Source organism: Hyla sarda, chromosome 2 (assembly GCF_029499605.1).
Source record: "Hyla sarda isolate aHylSar1 chromosome 2, aHylSar1.hap1, whole genome shotgun sequence".
Lineage (NCBI taxonomy): Eukaryota > Metazoa > Chordata > Amphibia > Anura > Hylidae > Hyla > Hyla sarda.
In genome coordinates this window covers 150,330,247-150,347,455 of record NC_079190.1, presented here as the reverse complement: position 1 = coordinate 150,347,455, position 17,209 = coordinate 150,330,247, and positions in this window count along the sequence as shown.

Here is a 17,209-nt window from a genome sequence, read left to right as displayed (position 1 = left end):
TCTTACCCCCTATTCTTTGGATAGGGGATAAGATGGATAGGGGATAAGCGCCGGAGTACCCCTTTAAAATGCGTACATATTTTATTCCTATTTTGTGAATGTACAGTGTTTTGCTATTCCTTTTTACAGTTTGAATACAGCCAAAATGTGTATAAAATGAACAAATAACACTTATAAATGAAGAAGTAATTGTAAAAAAATAAAAATAAAAAAAACTGTTAACAGTTTGAAAGCCACCACCACCACAATATAACATTAATCAAGAATAAATGTATTTAATGTTATTTACTTTGCTGACATAACAGAAAAAAAATGATATTTCCTTGATCTTTCTTATGTGTCACAGACTCACAACCTTGAAAAGGTCAAGATTTTCCTGAGGACAGCTCATCCCGAGGGCACCATCAAAAGTGAAAAAGATGCATGTCAGTTATTTAGTTCACTTATGTGTACGCTCAGTTATTTAGTTCACTTATGTGTACACCCCAACCACTGTACTTCATCTGTCCAGTTTTACGGGTTCTTGAATTGTGTAAAATAAAATATGTGTTCATGAGTCCCTGTAATAAAGGAGTACTGCAGTCTTAGACAACTTATCCCCTATGGGGACCTGTAACTGCAGCGCCTCTGCGCAGATAATGCTTTTATCGTCGACTAAGAGGTCAACAGACATGCCCCCCCCCTTAATTTAGCTCAATGTGAGAGGCGAAGATGCATCTCCGCCTCTCCCATAGCGATACATAGAGGGGGCGGGTCAGCCGCGGCATCATGCTCTTGTCGACACTCCCCCTTCATGGGGAGAACCGCAGCAGAGCCAGGGCCCCATACAGGAGATCATAAGTTAAGTTAAGTAGGGGATAAGTTGTCTAAAACTGTTTAACTTTCTGTCACCAGTTGATTTAAAAAAGAAAATTCCACTGGAGTACCCCTTTAAGACTGATTCACAATAATTTTCATCCTATTAAAACATACTCCTTTTTTGGGGCAATTTTAATATGAAAAGATAATGTAGGAGGACACAAAAATAATGGACGTTCATTTTTATGTCCTGTTTAACCTCTTACATACCTGTACGCCCTAAGCCCGGTCCCGGTGTGAAAAACGGGGTCACGCCATGACCCCGCATCACACCAGGTCGGTCCTGGCTGCTAACGATAGCCGGGACCCTGGGCTAACAGTGTGTGGCACCGATCGTTGTGCCGCGTGCTGTTAACCCTTCAGACGCGGCGATCAAAGTTGATCGCCGCATCTGAAAACGAAAGTAAACGGTTCCCGGCAGCTCAGTCAGGCTGATCGGGACATCGAGATAAAATTGCAATATTCCGATCAGCTGGGACAAAGGCGGAGGTCTCCTTACCTCTCTCCGCAGCATCCGATCAGGGATTTATTACTCCAAGCCTGAGCTACAGGCTTGAGCAATCGAGCCCCTATCTGACTGATCCCTGCAAAGCTATGGCTTTGCAGGGATCAGCATAGGAGATCAGTGTTTGCAGTACTATAGCCATGGGAGCTATAACACTGCAAAAAAAAGTGAAAACAAAAGTTAACAAAAGGTCATTTAAAAGGTTACCTCTCATCAAATAAACTTTTGATATATTTTAGATTAATGAATGTTGAATAACTTTCCAATAGCATGTTAATGAAAAATATGCTTCTTTCTATTGTATTTTTCCCAATCAGTCCTGTCAGCAAACATTTCTGACTCATGCTGGAGTCCTAAACACTCAGAGCTGCCAGCCTGCTTTGTTCACAGCCAAACACGCTGTGAACAAAGCAGGCTGGCAGCTCTGAGTGTTCTCCTTTGTGAACAAAGCAGACTGGCAGATCGTAGTGTTTAGGACTCCAGCATGAGTCTGAAATGCCCTGCTGCCAGGACTGGTAGGGAGACCCCTAGTGGACATTTCTTCAAAGTGGAAAATTTAATAGAAAGAAGCATATTTTTTAATAACATGCAATTGAAAAGTTATTCTGCATACATTAATCTATAATATATCAAAAGTTTTTTTGATGAGAGGTACCCTTTAACCCCTTACCTATTAAAAGTTTGAATCACCCCCCTTTTCCCATAAAAAAACTGTGTAAATAAAAATAAAAATAAACATATGTGGTATCGCTGCATGAGAAAATGTCCGAACTATAAAAATATATCGTTAATTAAATTGCACGGTCAATGGCGTGCGCGCAAAAAAATTCCAAAGTCCAAAATAGTGTATTTTTGGTCACTTTTTATATCATGAAAAAATGAAAAAAAGTCCGATCAATACAAAAACGGTACCGATAAAAACTTCAGAACACGGCGCAAAAAATTTGTCCTCATACCGGCCAGTACGTGGAAAAATAAAAAAGTTATGGGGGTTAGAAGATGAGAATTTTTAACATATAAATTTTCCTGCATGTAATTATGATTTTTATTTCAAAGTATGACAATATCCAGCCTATATAAGTAGGGTATCATTTGAACCATACGGACCTACAGAATAAAGATAAGGTGTTATTTTTACCGAAAAATGCACTGCGTAGAAACGGAAACCCCCAAAAGTTACAAAATGAAATTTTTTCTTCAATTTTGTCGCACCGTGGATTTTTTGGTAAAAGGACTAATGTCACTGCAAAGTAGAATTGGTGGCGCAAAAAAAGCCATCATATGGATTTTTAGGTGCAAAATTGAAAGCGTTATGATTTTTAGAAAGTGATGAGGAAAAAATGAAAATGCAAAAACTGAAAAACACTGCGTTCTTAAGGGATTAAGAACAGTGTGCAGATGTAACCCAGTTAGTTAGTAGCAACTGAAAAGGCAACCTATTGTATCCTGTTTTAAATTTACCATTCAACAGGATGCAAAAACATTATGTGAATGGATCCTAAATCCTAATGTAGGACCGCATATACAATAGACAGACAGAAGATGCTTATACCTCAAGTGCATTATTTTACATTTGTATTAAATTAGACTTAAAGAATACCTGTCATGATCTTGTTAAATTTTATAATCCTTCCAGTTCATTGCCCCATCATGAAAAACAACCCCCTGCCTTTATTTTTTATTATTTGTTAGTTTTCTACCTTGATATTGTTCTGTATTTTCTGCTCAGTCAGATTCACAGACTGGTAAGGGGCGTTACCCAGCAGGCATGATATCATCTGAAGCCATACAGGGGAGAACTTCTTCCCTCACTCTGCTACACACAGCCCAAAGAAGTTTAGTGGGAGATGAGCTATGATTGACTAAGGCTGCACACCCCCACCTCAGCACTCCAGACTATATTTCCTGATTTTGGACTTCTGCCAGGCTAGAGGAGTCCAAAGTCTGTGCAAGAGACAGGGGGAAATGTGCTCTGGACAAGTAGGGAGACACCTAGTGGCAGCTCTTTTTATAAACACAAAAAAAGTACATTAGAAAGATTTTTATTTACCATAAGGAGTGTAATAGCAAAAAATAGTTTTAATGAAATTGTCCATTTAAGGAAAAAAAAGCATATTACAAATGTTGACAAAGCATCAAAGGAGGAAGACATTGACCAATATCTGTTAAGGTGGTTGATAAAACCTGTGGCATTACAAAAATGTATAATGGGAAAAATAACCATCGATTAGGATAAGTCAGCCGCCACATAACTGGATGATTCCATATTTGTATAATATTTAATATCTTAATATTTTGCTAAACTCGAATAATTGTATTATTTTTTTTAAGGGTCTTGAGAATCTGAAATAAGAAAAGGTATGTAACCTCAATGAAATTGTAGTGTTTAACTGTATAAGTTTAGACATAATATTGTAAATAAAGACAAGGGCAACATTGCAACTTTTTGTAGCACAAGATTGGTTTTAGCTATAGAGCTACAGCTGCAGTCCAAAGCAATACACCACGCTGTGTGCGATCTTGTAGCACTACAACAAGTTGTAATGTAACACTGGCCTAGGGATTAGTGATGAGCGGCATTGCTCATATTCGAATTCGCAATATTCGTCTTATATTCGTGAATTTTACGTATTCATTATATTCGCATACTTTACTATTGGTTGCTAGGGATGTTGTTGATAACTTCTGACAAGTGTATTTGCATCATTCTAATTAGCCCACAAGTGAAAAGAAGGAATATGCGAATATTCACATATGCGAATATGCGGAAAAAAAATAATATTCATAATTTCGAATATATAGCAAATATATTCGCAATATTCACAAATTCGCGATAAAAATTTGAAATGCGAATATTCGCGCCCAACACTACAAATTATTAGAAACATTAAAAAAAATCATATTATACAAATAGAATGTATGTGATTTATATGCAGCATCTTCCTTTTCCTATATGCCAACTCGCTCTTTGAAGTTCCGTGCATATATCATATCTACTGCCTAAGGCAAAATGTATCGAGAATGTTTAGCGGTTATTCTCATCATTGTTCTATCGCTTGAACAATGTCTGACAAATGCAATTTACAGCACAGGACATTTATGTACAGTACCCAGTGTATGTGTCTCAGAAAAGCTTTAAAACATATCTGGTTCAGATCAAGAATGTCAGCTTTGTTTATGTTGAAATCAATAACTACTCAACAAAAGCATATTTAATAAATAGAAACTACAAGTGCATTTTGAAATTTCTTTTTTTTTCTTGTAACATGAAATCTAAAATGAAGCTTTGTTCTCTGCTAATATTTTTTTTTATAATATTGTCATTATGCTTTTGTTTTGCTTTTTTGTCAATGGTCTATTTTTAGAGTCTTAATGGATTGCTTCATGTCTGGATATTGGTTTTATTTCTGCCTTATGTCTACAAAAACATTTTTGTTGCTTATTTCTTTCATTTAAAATAAATACAGACATTTTTAGAAGATGTAAACGTGCTGTTCATAAAAAGTAAAATACAGACAATTTTATTATATTACATATACCGTATATACTCGAGTATATGCCAACCCGAATATAAGCCAAGACCCCTAATTTCACCCCAAAAACCCAGGAAAAGTTATTGACTCGACTATAAGCCTAGGGTGGGAAATACATCAACCCCCATGTCATTATCCCCCTGTCATCATCCAGACCCCGTCATTATCACCCCCCTCATCATCACCCTGTCATCATCACCCTGTCATTATCACCCTCGTCATCATCCCCCCCCTCCCTTCATCATCACCGCCTGTCAATCCCTTCTCAGTGGTCTTCAACCTTCGGACCTCCAGATGTTGCAAAACTACAACTCCCAGCATGCCCGGACAGCCTGAAACATAGTTCGGGGCCAGCGCGGAGCAGAGAAGAGGGCCTCCTGATGAAGATGGACCGCCAGGAACGACTAACCCTCCCCATCGGACGGTCCCTGCAGCATAGAAGACCAGCTTATTCTTCCTTCCCAACTAAAGGGGGGTCTGGATGATGATGAAGGCCGCAGTGGTCTTCAACCTGCGGACCACCAGATGTTTAAAAACTACAACTCCCAGCATGCCCGGACAGCCAATGGCTGTCCGGGCATGCTGGGAGTTGTAGTTTTGCAACATCTGGAGGTCTGCAGGTTGAAGACCACTGAGAAGGGATTGACAGGCAGAGAGTTCACTCGAGTATAAGCCGAGGGGGGCATTTTCAGCACTGAAAATTGTGCTGAAAAACTCGGCTTATACTCGAGTATATACGGTAGATGACAATTCCGAAAATTATATGCTGTTTGAACCCAGCCTAATATTGACTTTACCTTTTCTGGCAACTTACAGGGGTTTTTAAAAGTTTTTTTTTCAAACTCCAAAGTTAACATCAATAGTGGTCTTCTTTTTTTCAATCAGTTGCTCGATTGGGATGATGGGTGTTGGTTCCCCACCGATCAGCTATTGATAGCCTATCCACAGAATTTTTGCCTGGAAAACCCATTTGCTGTTTTTTAATTTGCCATGAAAAATGATCTGTAGAAATATGTGAACAACCCGTTTAAGTCTAACTGTCTTTTTGGCTTGTCACAATTTTATTTTTCAGTTGGACCATTCCTTCATCTTCTCTTTACATGTACCTGTAAGATCCCACAAAAAATGCTACTCAGTACCTAATCCTGACCATGTACATCTAATTTTTATGCCTCCACTACCTATGTTTATTTTAAAATTACTTCTTTTCATTAGTTCACAGTGTTAGAAATCCTCTCAGGAGGAGGGGAAATGTTCTTCCCTTCTGGTCATGGGAGGTGATTTGTGATTTTTCTCATGAAGTCTTGTCCATGTGCCATCTTTTGTCCATGCCTCATGGACAAGCCTGATGGTGCTGCAAGACTGGTTAGTGTCCCAGTAGGTATAGGGACCCCTAGTGACTGGATTTTCAGGAGACATTTTCTTTATTGAATATTAAAAAATGTAAACAAACATGTTACAAAAGGCGTGTCATTTTCATCAATAATAACATATACATTTTTTTGGGATCTGACAGTGCCCATTTAACTCACAGTCTTAAACACGTATTTATTGTAGTAAACATGTGTAGTAAACATATCAGTAGTCCCTGGCTGCTTATACCAGACAGGATCCCGTCATGCATGAAGCTTCCGCAGCTCCTGCAGTCATTTCATGTACAGGACGCAAATGTAAGTTTTAACACATTAAGTACCAGGGCACCTGGTTGTTCATTTACTTCCAATGCCCTTAAGGGGATAAGTAATCTAGAAAACATAGCTTTTGATGGTAAATCTTTTAAGAAAGGCATTTAATTCACTATTGATCACAACAATGATCTGTTACAATATTCTTTGGCGAAGAAAATGCAATGAAATCAGTAGCACTTGTGAAAATTGTTTTATGTCTTTAAAACATTCACGGGGCATCATCATACAAATGGTATCCATACAGAGTTCTCAAAGCAATTCTAACAGATATTGAGCAGTTGTTTATTGACACGTACAATACTTTTAAATTTGCAGTAAACAGACTTGTCTATTTCTTTCAAAAATCTAGAACCAATAAATGTTCTATATTTTTTCTTTACTATGAATTTATCCTCATTAGAACAACTCCATTTTGAATACATCCCTTTTACACACAGCATTCAATAATTTTTATGATCAATATTGTTTAAGGTTTTGCTCTAGTCAGAGATAATTGAAAAAGACATGCTGAATGATTGATTATGCATTGAAAACAATAATGTATGTATTTTTGCTTAGCATACCATTAAGCCACACTGCAGACTTTGCATCTGACAACTCCATTTACTATTAGGTTCTAGACTGAGTTAAAGGGGTACTCCCTTTAGTGCAGTTTTGTAAATGACTTCTATTAAAAATTATTTAATCCTTCCAGTACTTATTAGCAGATGCATACTACAGAGGAAATTCTTTTCTTTTTGGATTTATTTTCTATCACGACCACAGTGCTCTCTGCTGACAACTCTGTCCATTTAAGGAACTGTCCAGAGCAGCATATGTTTGCTATGGGGATTTTCACCTGCTCTTGACAGTTCCTGACATGGACAGAGGTGTCAGCAGAGAGCACGGTGGTTGTGACAGAAATGAAATAAAAAAAGAAAAGAATTTCCTCTGCAGTATACAGCCGCTAATAAGTGCTGGAAGGATTAAGATTTAATAGAAGTAATTCACAAATCTGCAAAGTAGAAGAGTAGTCAGCTCACCCGGCCACCGCACGGCAACAAAATCCTCCAAGAATATGAAGAAAGCAGGTAGATGCCAGCGATTAAGAAACTTCACCTTTATTAGAACCACGTAAAATCATCGACATGGAGAGACTTCAATCAGACAAACATTTAAAATTCCAGGAATCAGCGCCAAGCATGACGCGTTTCAGGTCATGTGACCTTTCATCAGATGCATGGTGGGAAGCAGAAGGGTGGGGGAATATATCCCAACCTTCTAATGGAACAGGTGAGTAAAACTTCTATCCTATGACAAGGGATTAACCCTGTCCGTTCCAAAAGTTGAGGCACCCTTCTGCTGAACATAACAGGTATAAAGTCATAAATTATTAAGCACTTATAACATAGTTATAAACTAAGTTCAAACTCATATATATGAAACCTGTATATTATTTTTAAGGAGACACAAAATGTACATTGGGAGGAAAAAAGTTGCAAAAACACTAATAAATAGTGAAACAATAATGTGTATAAAATATCACATAGCAACCTAAAACTAGTAATGAAGGATGACGTCTGATTTTAAATTTAACCCATGTGGTTGAAATGTACGTAAGGAGTAAATCCAAAAGATTTCCCTATTACGTAATGATTTGATGCGGTCTCCACCTCTGTCATGTGAACGAACTATTTCGATACCCGAGAACGAAAAATTAGCTACATTGCCATCATGGACATTTTTTAAATGTTTAGAAACATTCGATGCGTTAGTGTAAGAACCGCTGCCAATGGCTCTAAGATGTTCCTGAATGCGTTTTTTCAAGGTTCTTTTAGTGCTGCCGATATAAGAAACATTACAGCTATTGCAATCTATTTTGTAAATTACGTGAGTGGATTCGAAATTAATAAATTGTTTAATCGGTACAGAATTCGAATCAGGAATTGAAATCGTAGAAGTCTTGGCAGCATGTACACACACAACACCCTTCTGCTTCCCACCATGCATCTGATGAAAGGTCACATGACCTGAAACGCGTCATGCTTGGCGCTGATTCCTGGAATTTTAAATGTTTGTCTTACTGAAGTCTCTCCATGTCGATGATTTTACGTGGTTCTAATAAAGGTGAAGTTTCTTAATCGCTGGCATCTACCTGCTTTCTTCACAAATTCACAAATCTGTTTAACTTTCTGGCACCAGTCAATTTGAAAAAAAATAAAATAAATGCTTTCCACTGGCATACCTCTTTAAATGATGGTCAGATTTTTTTTTCTTTCTGGACACTATTTTAGGTTTCTTTCTTAGGTATTGTGTATTTTCTATGGACAGTGAACACTTCTAATTTAACAACTAAATGGATTTCTGGGCACAATGGATGCTACTCTACACATGTTAGTCTACAATTGATTGTATTGTTTTATTTGTGATAAAATAATGATCTTGTTTTACTCTTCAGCATTATAGGTTTTTAAAGGCATACTCCGGTGGATATTTATTTCTTTAAATCAACTGGTGCCAGAAAGTCAAACAGATTTGCTAATTACTTTTATTAGAAAATCTCAATCCTTCCCTTAGTTATCAGCTGCTGTATACTACAGAGGAAAGTCTTTTCTTTTTGAATTTATTTTCTGTCTGACCACAGCGCTCTCTGCTGACACCTCTGCCTGTGTCAGGAATTGTCCAGAGCAGGAGCAAATCACCATACAAACCTATACGGCTCTGGACAGCTCCTGACATGGACAGAGGTGTCAGCAGAGAACACTGTGGTCAGACAGAAAAGAAATTCAAAAATAAAATAAATTTTTGTGAAGCATACAGCAGCTGATAAGTACTGGAAGGATTAATAATTTACAAATATGTCTAACTTTCTGGTACCAGTTGATTTAAAAAAAAATGTTTTCCAGCAGAGTACCCCTTTAAGGTTCTTCAACTACATCTATGGTATATTGGAAATTGATGGTTTTTATTTGTACTTGTTTCAGTTTGGCATCTTTACTTTATTAATGTTGATTACAAATTAGCTTTCTAGCTGTAAATATTTGTGTTTATCTTGTCTTTCCTAGATCACCCTGAGCTTGTTCATTCCTTTAAAGATTTTTATAATTTTTTATTTAACTTTTCTCTTGTGAAGTTTTCAATAGCTACTTCCAGCATTTATTTTAACTTCCATTTACAGTTATAGTATTGTAATTCTAAACAAATTAGTTCACTTGTACTTTTCTTATATGCAGTTTGAACACAGTGGACAAGGTGAGTAATATCATTTGGAGCTTTAACGTTGTAGCTCATGATTGGTTCAGCATGTATTTATTAAAACAGTTTTTCATTTGGCATAGAAAATAAGTTGTTGGATTGGTTAATACTTAGGTACAACGAGACCAGAGCTTCATAGCAACTCAGAATCACTGGAACTTTGCAGTAAAATGATGTGTTCTTGTTAAAGTCACAATAATCCAACAAAAAAAATATGTCACAAATGTTACTCCTAAAATGTGGTCAAATTTGTTATACCTTGGAGCCTCAGCCATGTTTTAGTCTAGATGATTGTTATTGTATTTGTATAATAATAATTGTGTTCACATGACCCAGTTATTTTATACTGTATAGAAGTCACAGAACAGGCAGAGACCCCCGAAGAGTCAAAAAGCAGAGAAGTGCCCTCTGGAGTGCAATGCTAATGCTGAGGAGAAACTATTATGTTTTATGCTGTGATTCATATTTGATGGTAGTTCCTGACAAGTCTACGGCTTAGTTTAATCATTATAAATAAAAATAAAAAAGTGCAGAAAAATAAAAAAAAAAAATACAGTTTTTTATACTTATCTAATAATGTGTTTGTAATGAGTATGATTGGGTTCTGAGATCAGGTTTACATTTTCCTGTTTTCTTCAAAGCATCATGTTGCTGTGCTGACAGAAGGTCCTATCAGCGGGCGTAGACTTAAAGCTTATTACGTCTGCTCTGTCCATGCACATCCCCGGTATACATAAAAACATTGCTTGTCTGCCTAGGCTTTGCTTGTGCTCATCTGCACTAGCTTTCACACTGCTCCTGGTTTGTTCTGTTATTTGTATTCTGACAGTGCTGTTTTTTGCTTTGGACCATGTTACACCCCTGCACTTTATTCCAGCACAGGGACAAGTCTTCTAGTTGCAGATCCGCTGTCTGGGGTGGATATGCAAATAGGCAAGGAAAGTGTTTCTGGGTGAGAGAAGGGTTGCACTTTTCTCTGATGTAACATGAGAGTGATCCATTACAGTCTATGAAAGGGAAAGGGACAGCCTCTTCATCCACACTAAACCCAATATACTGAGTTATAGTCCGGGTGAACAGCATCAAAAACAGTGGGCACTTACTTTAATTGGTGTAGTAGTTGTTTTTTTTTTTCTTCCTTTTATGGCTGTGGTGCAGTTGTGCTCAATGGAGGTGGAGAGCTGACCTACCTGCCAAGCTGCTCTGCCTTCCCAATATTCACCACCCAGCCCGCCTCAGAGATAAATATAAAAATGTATTCCCTAGCCTGATCATCTGACCAGAAGTAACTAAGAGTGATATGCCGTATGTAATAAATTCCTTATGTCTATGTAATAAATTACAGCTAGATGTAAAGTGTGGCATTACAAAGCTGTTTCACGCACAAAACTGTCCACCTGGCAGGCATGCCACACATTTCAGGGAGATAGCTATGGGCAAAAAAACAAGTAAAATTGGCAAGATTGTTTTATGGAAAGTGACTCGGAGGCCTTAAAGTGGTATTCCAGGAATTTTTTTTTATTTGACTATGCTACAGGGGTTGTAAAGTTAATGTAGTCTATTATATAGTGTCTGTACCTGTGTATGATGGTTTTCTCACAATTCTGTGATTTTCACCCCACTATTTATTTTTAACAGCATACAAAATGACTGTTGTCTCAGATTTTTCCCAAGCTTGCAATGCGGCCGAGACCTGACTCACTAGTCAGCTGATGACAGGGAGCCTGTCTGCTTCAATGGGTGCAGGGATCAATCTGCAACTAATGCAACAGTTTTAGGCATACTGATTGAAAACCACAGGTCTTTTGAATGGATGCAGCTCATTTATGTTTCAATGGGTGGGGTGGCTGATGTGTGGGAGGGAGGAAAATGGAATGAATGGTACATCCGACATACTGCAAATTACAGCTGCAAGGCAGCAAATATATGGTATACTGTGTGTTACAATTTAAAACTTGGTTTATAAAAAAAGATTTTTTGGTGTAATTGGAAGAAAATTTATCAGCAAAAGATTGTATCATACCACAACATAGGCACCGGCTCTTATTGCACGGTGAGCAACCACAATTTCCAGATGATAAGGGAAGATCAACACTATCAGTGGTTTTTAATCAATTAGGAGATATCAAATTTTGAATGTTTCTGGATCTTCTATAAGTAATATTAGGTTTATTGGGGACTATGTCTTTAAGAATAGGATGGTTCAAAATAATGTGCCAATTCTGTTTAAAAATATTATGAATGGCTGCTCTGTTATAATTTGTAATGAAATTATATTTAAACTGACCATTTTCTTTTTTCTTTTTTTATCTCCTTTTGCTGACTATTTGTATAATTGAGTGTATTGTCATTTTTGTTAAGAGATTCTGTTTGTTCAGATGATCTGTGATGGGTGTCTGTATTATTGTGTGTGTCCATAGTAACTAAATTAATAAAATTTTTACCTTTGACCTTATGATATGCCTGCGTCAATAAAGAGGCGGGGTAACCCTTCAACGAAAAACAATTTTTTGGAAGTGATACTTGTACAGAAAAGTCAAAATCAGTGGTGCAATTTTTAGACTCTAAGGTATTGGCAATACAGAACCTCTTTGAGCCAACTGGGGTAATGTGCACTATTGTAATCTAAAAATCTATTAACGTCTACGGATTTAAGGTGAGTTCTAGTCTGGATACATTCTGCTTTATTCATAATCTCTAAATCTAAGAAATTCATACTTTCAGTAGAAAAATGTAAAGTGAATTGTAGTCCCCATGTGTTGGAATTGAAAAAAGTTACAAAATCGTGAGCTTGTTTTTCAGTGCCTGTCTATAAAAAGAATAAATCGTCAATATACAGGCGGAAAAAAATAGATTAGAGACTGTGCTATGTGGAGGGCCTTGAAGAACCCCGTAAATAAATTAGCATAACTGGGGGCGAAGCGCGTCCCCATAGCACAGCCTCTGATCTGTTTATAAATAGTATTATTGAATGAAAATATATTGTGCTTCAAAATAAATTAAATGGATTGTAACAAAAAAGTGCCTTAATCTGTGTGTAAAGAACCATCACAAAATAAAATGTCTTTCATGACCATCAGACCTAGATCGGTATCGATGTTAGAATACAAGGAACATACATCCAAAGTTAAAAAGGAAAATGAAGAAGGTAAATTAATATGTTGAAAAATTCTTTAAAAAGTTGTGTTAAATCTTTGAGATGTGATGGTAAACGTAAAACATAGGGCTGAAAGAACAAATCAACAAAATGTGATAAATTGGCAGTGATGGAAGAAATACCGGAAACAATAGGGCGACCGGGAGGGTTAACAGACCTTTTATGAAGTTTTGGTAAATAATAAAAATTGGGAAGGGAAAAGTGTTAGATAGTGAGAAATGATAATTCTTTTTTGTTAAATATGTGTTTAGCAGAGGCTACGTTAATCATACCGACAGAGGTCTTGATGGTATTCATGAGAAGGATCTGAGGTAAGAATTTCATAATAATTTTTATCTGAGAGGATTCTATGTGCCTCAAGAATATAATCTTCCTGATTGAGAACGGCCACCCCACCCCCTTCATCGGCGGGGCGTATGATAATTTGATCTTTATTTTGTAATGTTTTAATTGCACTTCTTTCCAACGGTGTGAGGTTATCAATTTTACTAAAATTAATGCCTGTATTATTAATTTGACTGAATTCAGTCATCACCGCTGCATAAAATGTGTCTAAAAAATTCCCATGGTGATGAAGTGGATAAAAAGAACAGGGGGGTTTAACTTCTACATGTTTAAAGGCCTCTTTGGTATTCTGTGAACAATCAAAAATATTATTAGTTGGATTTGAGCTTATATTGATGGTCTGATTATTGGCTAGTGTGGAGAAATGCCTGGTTAATGTTAGTTTTCTAATATACTGATTGAGATCAAGGAAAAGTTGGAAATGGTTTGGATTGGTCACCGGACAAAAAGATAATCCTTTGGAGAGAAGATCTACTTCACTTTCAGAAAGAAGATATGATGATATCATTTGGTGGCTCCAGACTGAGCTGACTTAATTTTCCGTGCCTGACCTCCTCTGCAGCCTCTGGAAGTTCTTTTCTTTTTAACGAGGATTTGGTCAAGGAAGTTTTTGTCAGTGGAGGGAAATAAAGGGTGATTTGCTGAGGTATCAAACCTGAAGTGGGGTTTGGTGGAATGTGAGTGTAGACAGGACAGTCTGCACGGTAATCTAAAAAAGATATATCTGAGACCATGGATGGACATAAAGTCATAGAGGATGTCTGTAACGCATTAGAACCAGCAGACTGTGTGATCTGAGGAGAACCGTGTGTGGTAAGAATGGAGGAATCGAGTGGCAGAGATGTTGGTTTATATGAACCAATGGCTTGTCACGGAGATGATGATAGGGCAGAAGGGACAGTAAGTGGGGGTAATAATGGATAAATCATGTTGTGTTTGATGGAAAAATGAGATATGACAACCGTCTCCTGTAAATTATATTTTTTGTTCATGTCCAGTTTTCTCCTCAACATCATATCATTATAATTATTATATATTTTTTCACTTCATAATTTTTTACCCTATACTCTCGCTGCCTTCACAAAGCCATAACATATATTTGGTACTGAATTCACCATATATCTGGTAATTATATTAACACACACACACACATATTATATATATATATATATATATATATATATATATATATATATATATATATATATATATATCATATTTCTTTTTCTCATTTACTTTGCTCCTAGCACATAGTTTTGTTCTTGCCATTTATTATAGCTATCCTGGTATTGTTACTTGCCACATCACCCAATCAGTCACTCAGGACAGTATATTTGATATACATTATTATTTGTTACATTTGTTATATTGTCTATATGCATTATAACTTTGTACATGTATTATGTATTATTAGGATTGTCATTGATCATATGTTTTTTGCGTTTCTGGACCTCACAGACATCTTTAATTCTTGTTTTACTTTTTTAAAAAAAATAAAAATTATTTGTCTTTTTATTGGCCCACAGAGTTTAACCCCTCGGATGTGGCTAATTGTTGTTAATATACATTTTTTACCTTGATGTTTCCATTTAAGCCTGATGAAGCAGTGAAACGCATTCTGGGAAATAAACTACCCTTGCTTTTATCCTACCTTGGCTGTCTGTGTCCTGCACCACATGGAACCAGTGTTACTGTTGAAGCCTCTCTCTACTATTTCTAGCCGGGGGGCTGTGGACACTATACATTTTCATGGGCTCACCATTGTTGTGTATGTGGTTACACAACACTTTCAGGTGAGCGGCTACACAGCTTTCTTATTGAATTCTTGTCTCTCTTTTATTACACCACGGAACACTCTCATTCCCTTTTTACAGATTTATGTGTGCACTGACAGCTTTTCCATAGACTTTAACCCCTTCAGGACCAAGCCCATTTTGGCCTTAAGGACCAGAGCGTTTTTTGCACATCTGACCACTGTCACTTTAAACATTAATAACTCTGGAATGCTTTTAGTTATCATTCTGATTCCGAGATTGTTTTTTCGTGACATATTCTACTTTAACATGGTGGTAAATTTTTGTGGTAACTTGCATCCTTTCCTTGTGAAAAATCCTAAAATTTGATGAAAAATTTGAAAATTTTGCATTTTTCTAACTTTGAAGCTCTCTGCTTGTAAGGAAAATGTATATTACAAATAAAAAAAAATTTTATTCACATATACAATATGTCTACTTTATGTCTGCATCATAAAAGTGACGAGTTTTTACTTTTGGAAGACACCAGAGGGCTTCAAAATTCAGCAGCAATTTTCCAATTTTTCACAAAATTTTCAAACTCACTATTTTTCAGGGACCAGTTCAGGTTTGAAGTGGATTTGAAGGGTCTTCTTATTAGAAATACCCCACAAAAGACCCCATTATAAAAACTGCACCCCCCAAAGTATTCAAAATGACATTCAGTCATCATTTTAACCCTTTAGGTGTTTCACAGGAATAGAAGCAAAGTGAAGGAGAAAATTCACAATCTTCATTTTTTACACTCGCATGTTCTTGTAGACCCAATTTTTAAATTTTTACAAGGGGTAAAAGGATAAAATGTATACTTATATTTGTAGCCCAATTTCTCTCGACTAAGCACATACCTCATATGTCTATGTAAAGTGTTCGGCGGGCGCAGTAGAGGGCTCAGAAGGGAAAGAGCGATAAGGGGATTTTGGAGAGTACGTTTTTCTGAAATGGTTTTTGGCGGCATGTTGCATTTAGGAAGCCCTTATGGTGCCAGAACAGCAAAATAAACTCACATGGCATACCATTTTGGAAACTAGACCCCTTGAGGTACGTAACAAGGAATAAAGTGAGCCTTAATACCCCAGAGGTGTTTCACGACTTTTGCATATGTAAAAAAAAATGTTTTTTTTTCACTAAAATGTGTGTTTCCCCCCAAATTTCACATTTTTCCAAGGGTTAATAGCAGGAAATACCCCCCAATATTTGTAACCCCTTCTCTTCTGAGTATGGAGGTACCCCATAAGTTGACCTGAAGTGCACTATGGGTGAACTACAATGCTCAGAAGAGAAGGAGTCATATTTGGCTTTTTGAGAGCAAATTTTGCTCGGGGGGCATGTCGCATTTAGGAAGCCCCTATGGTGCCAGAACAGCAAAAAATACCCACATGGCATACCATTTGGGAAACTAGACCCCTTGAGGAATGTAATAAGGAATAAAGTGAGCCTTATTACCCCACAGGTGTTTCATGACTTTTGCATATGTAAAAAAAAAAAAAAAAATTTCCACTAAAATGTGTGTTTCCCCCCTAATTTCACCTTTTTGCAAGGGTTAATAGCAGAAAATACTCCCCAAAATTTGTAACCCCATCTCTTCTGAGTATGGAGGTACCCCATAAGTTGACCTGAAGTGCACTATGGGCGAACTACAATGCTCAGAAGAGAAGGAGTCATATTTGGCTTTTTGAGAGCAAATTTTGCTCGGGGAGCATGTCGCATTTAGGAAGCCCCTAAGGTGCCAGAACAGCAAAAAAAAAACACACATGGCATACCATTTTGGAAACTAGACCCCTTGAGGAACGTAACAAGGGGTACAGTGAGCATTTGCCCCCCACTGGTGTCTGACAGATCTTTGGAACAGTGGGCTGTACAAGTTTTCATTTTCATGGACCACTGTTCCAAAGATCCGTCAGACACCTGTGGGGGGTAAATTCTCACTGCACCCCTCATTACATTCCGTGAGGGGTGTCGTTTCCGAAATGGGGTCACATGTGGAGTTTTGTTTTTTTTGCGTTTGTCAAAACCGCTGTAACAATCAGCCACCCCTGTGCAAATCACCTCAAATGTACATGGTGCGCTCTCCCTTCTGGGCCTTGTTGTGCGCT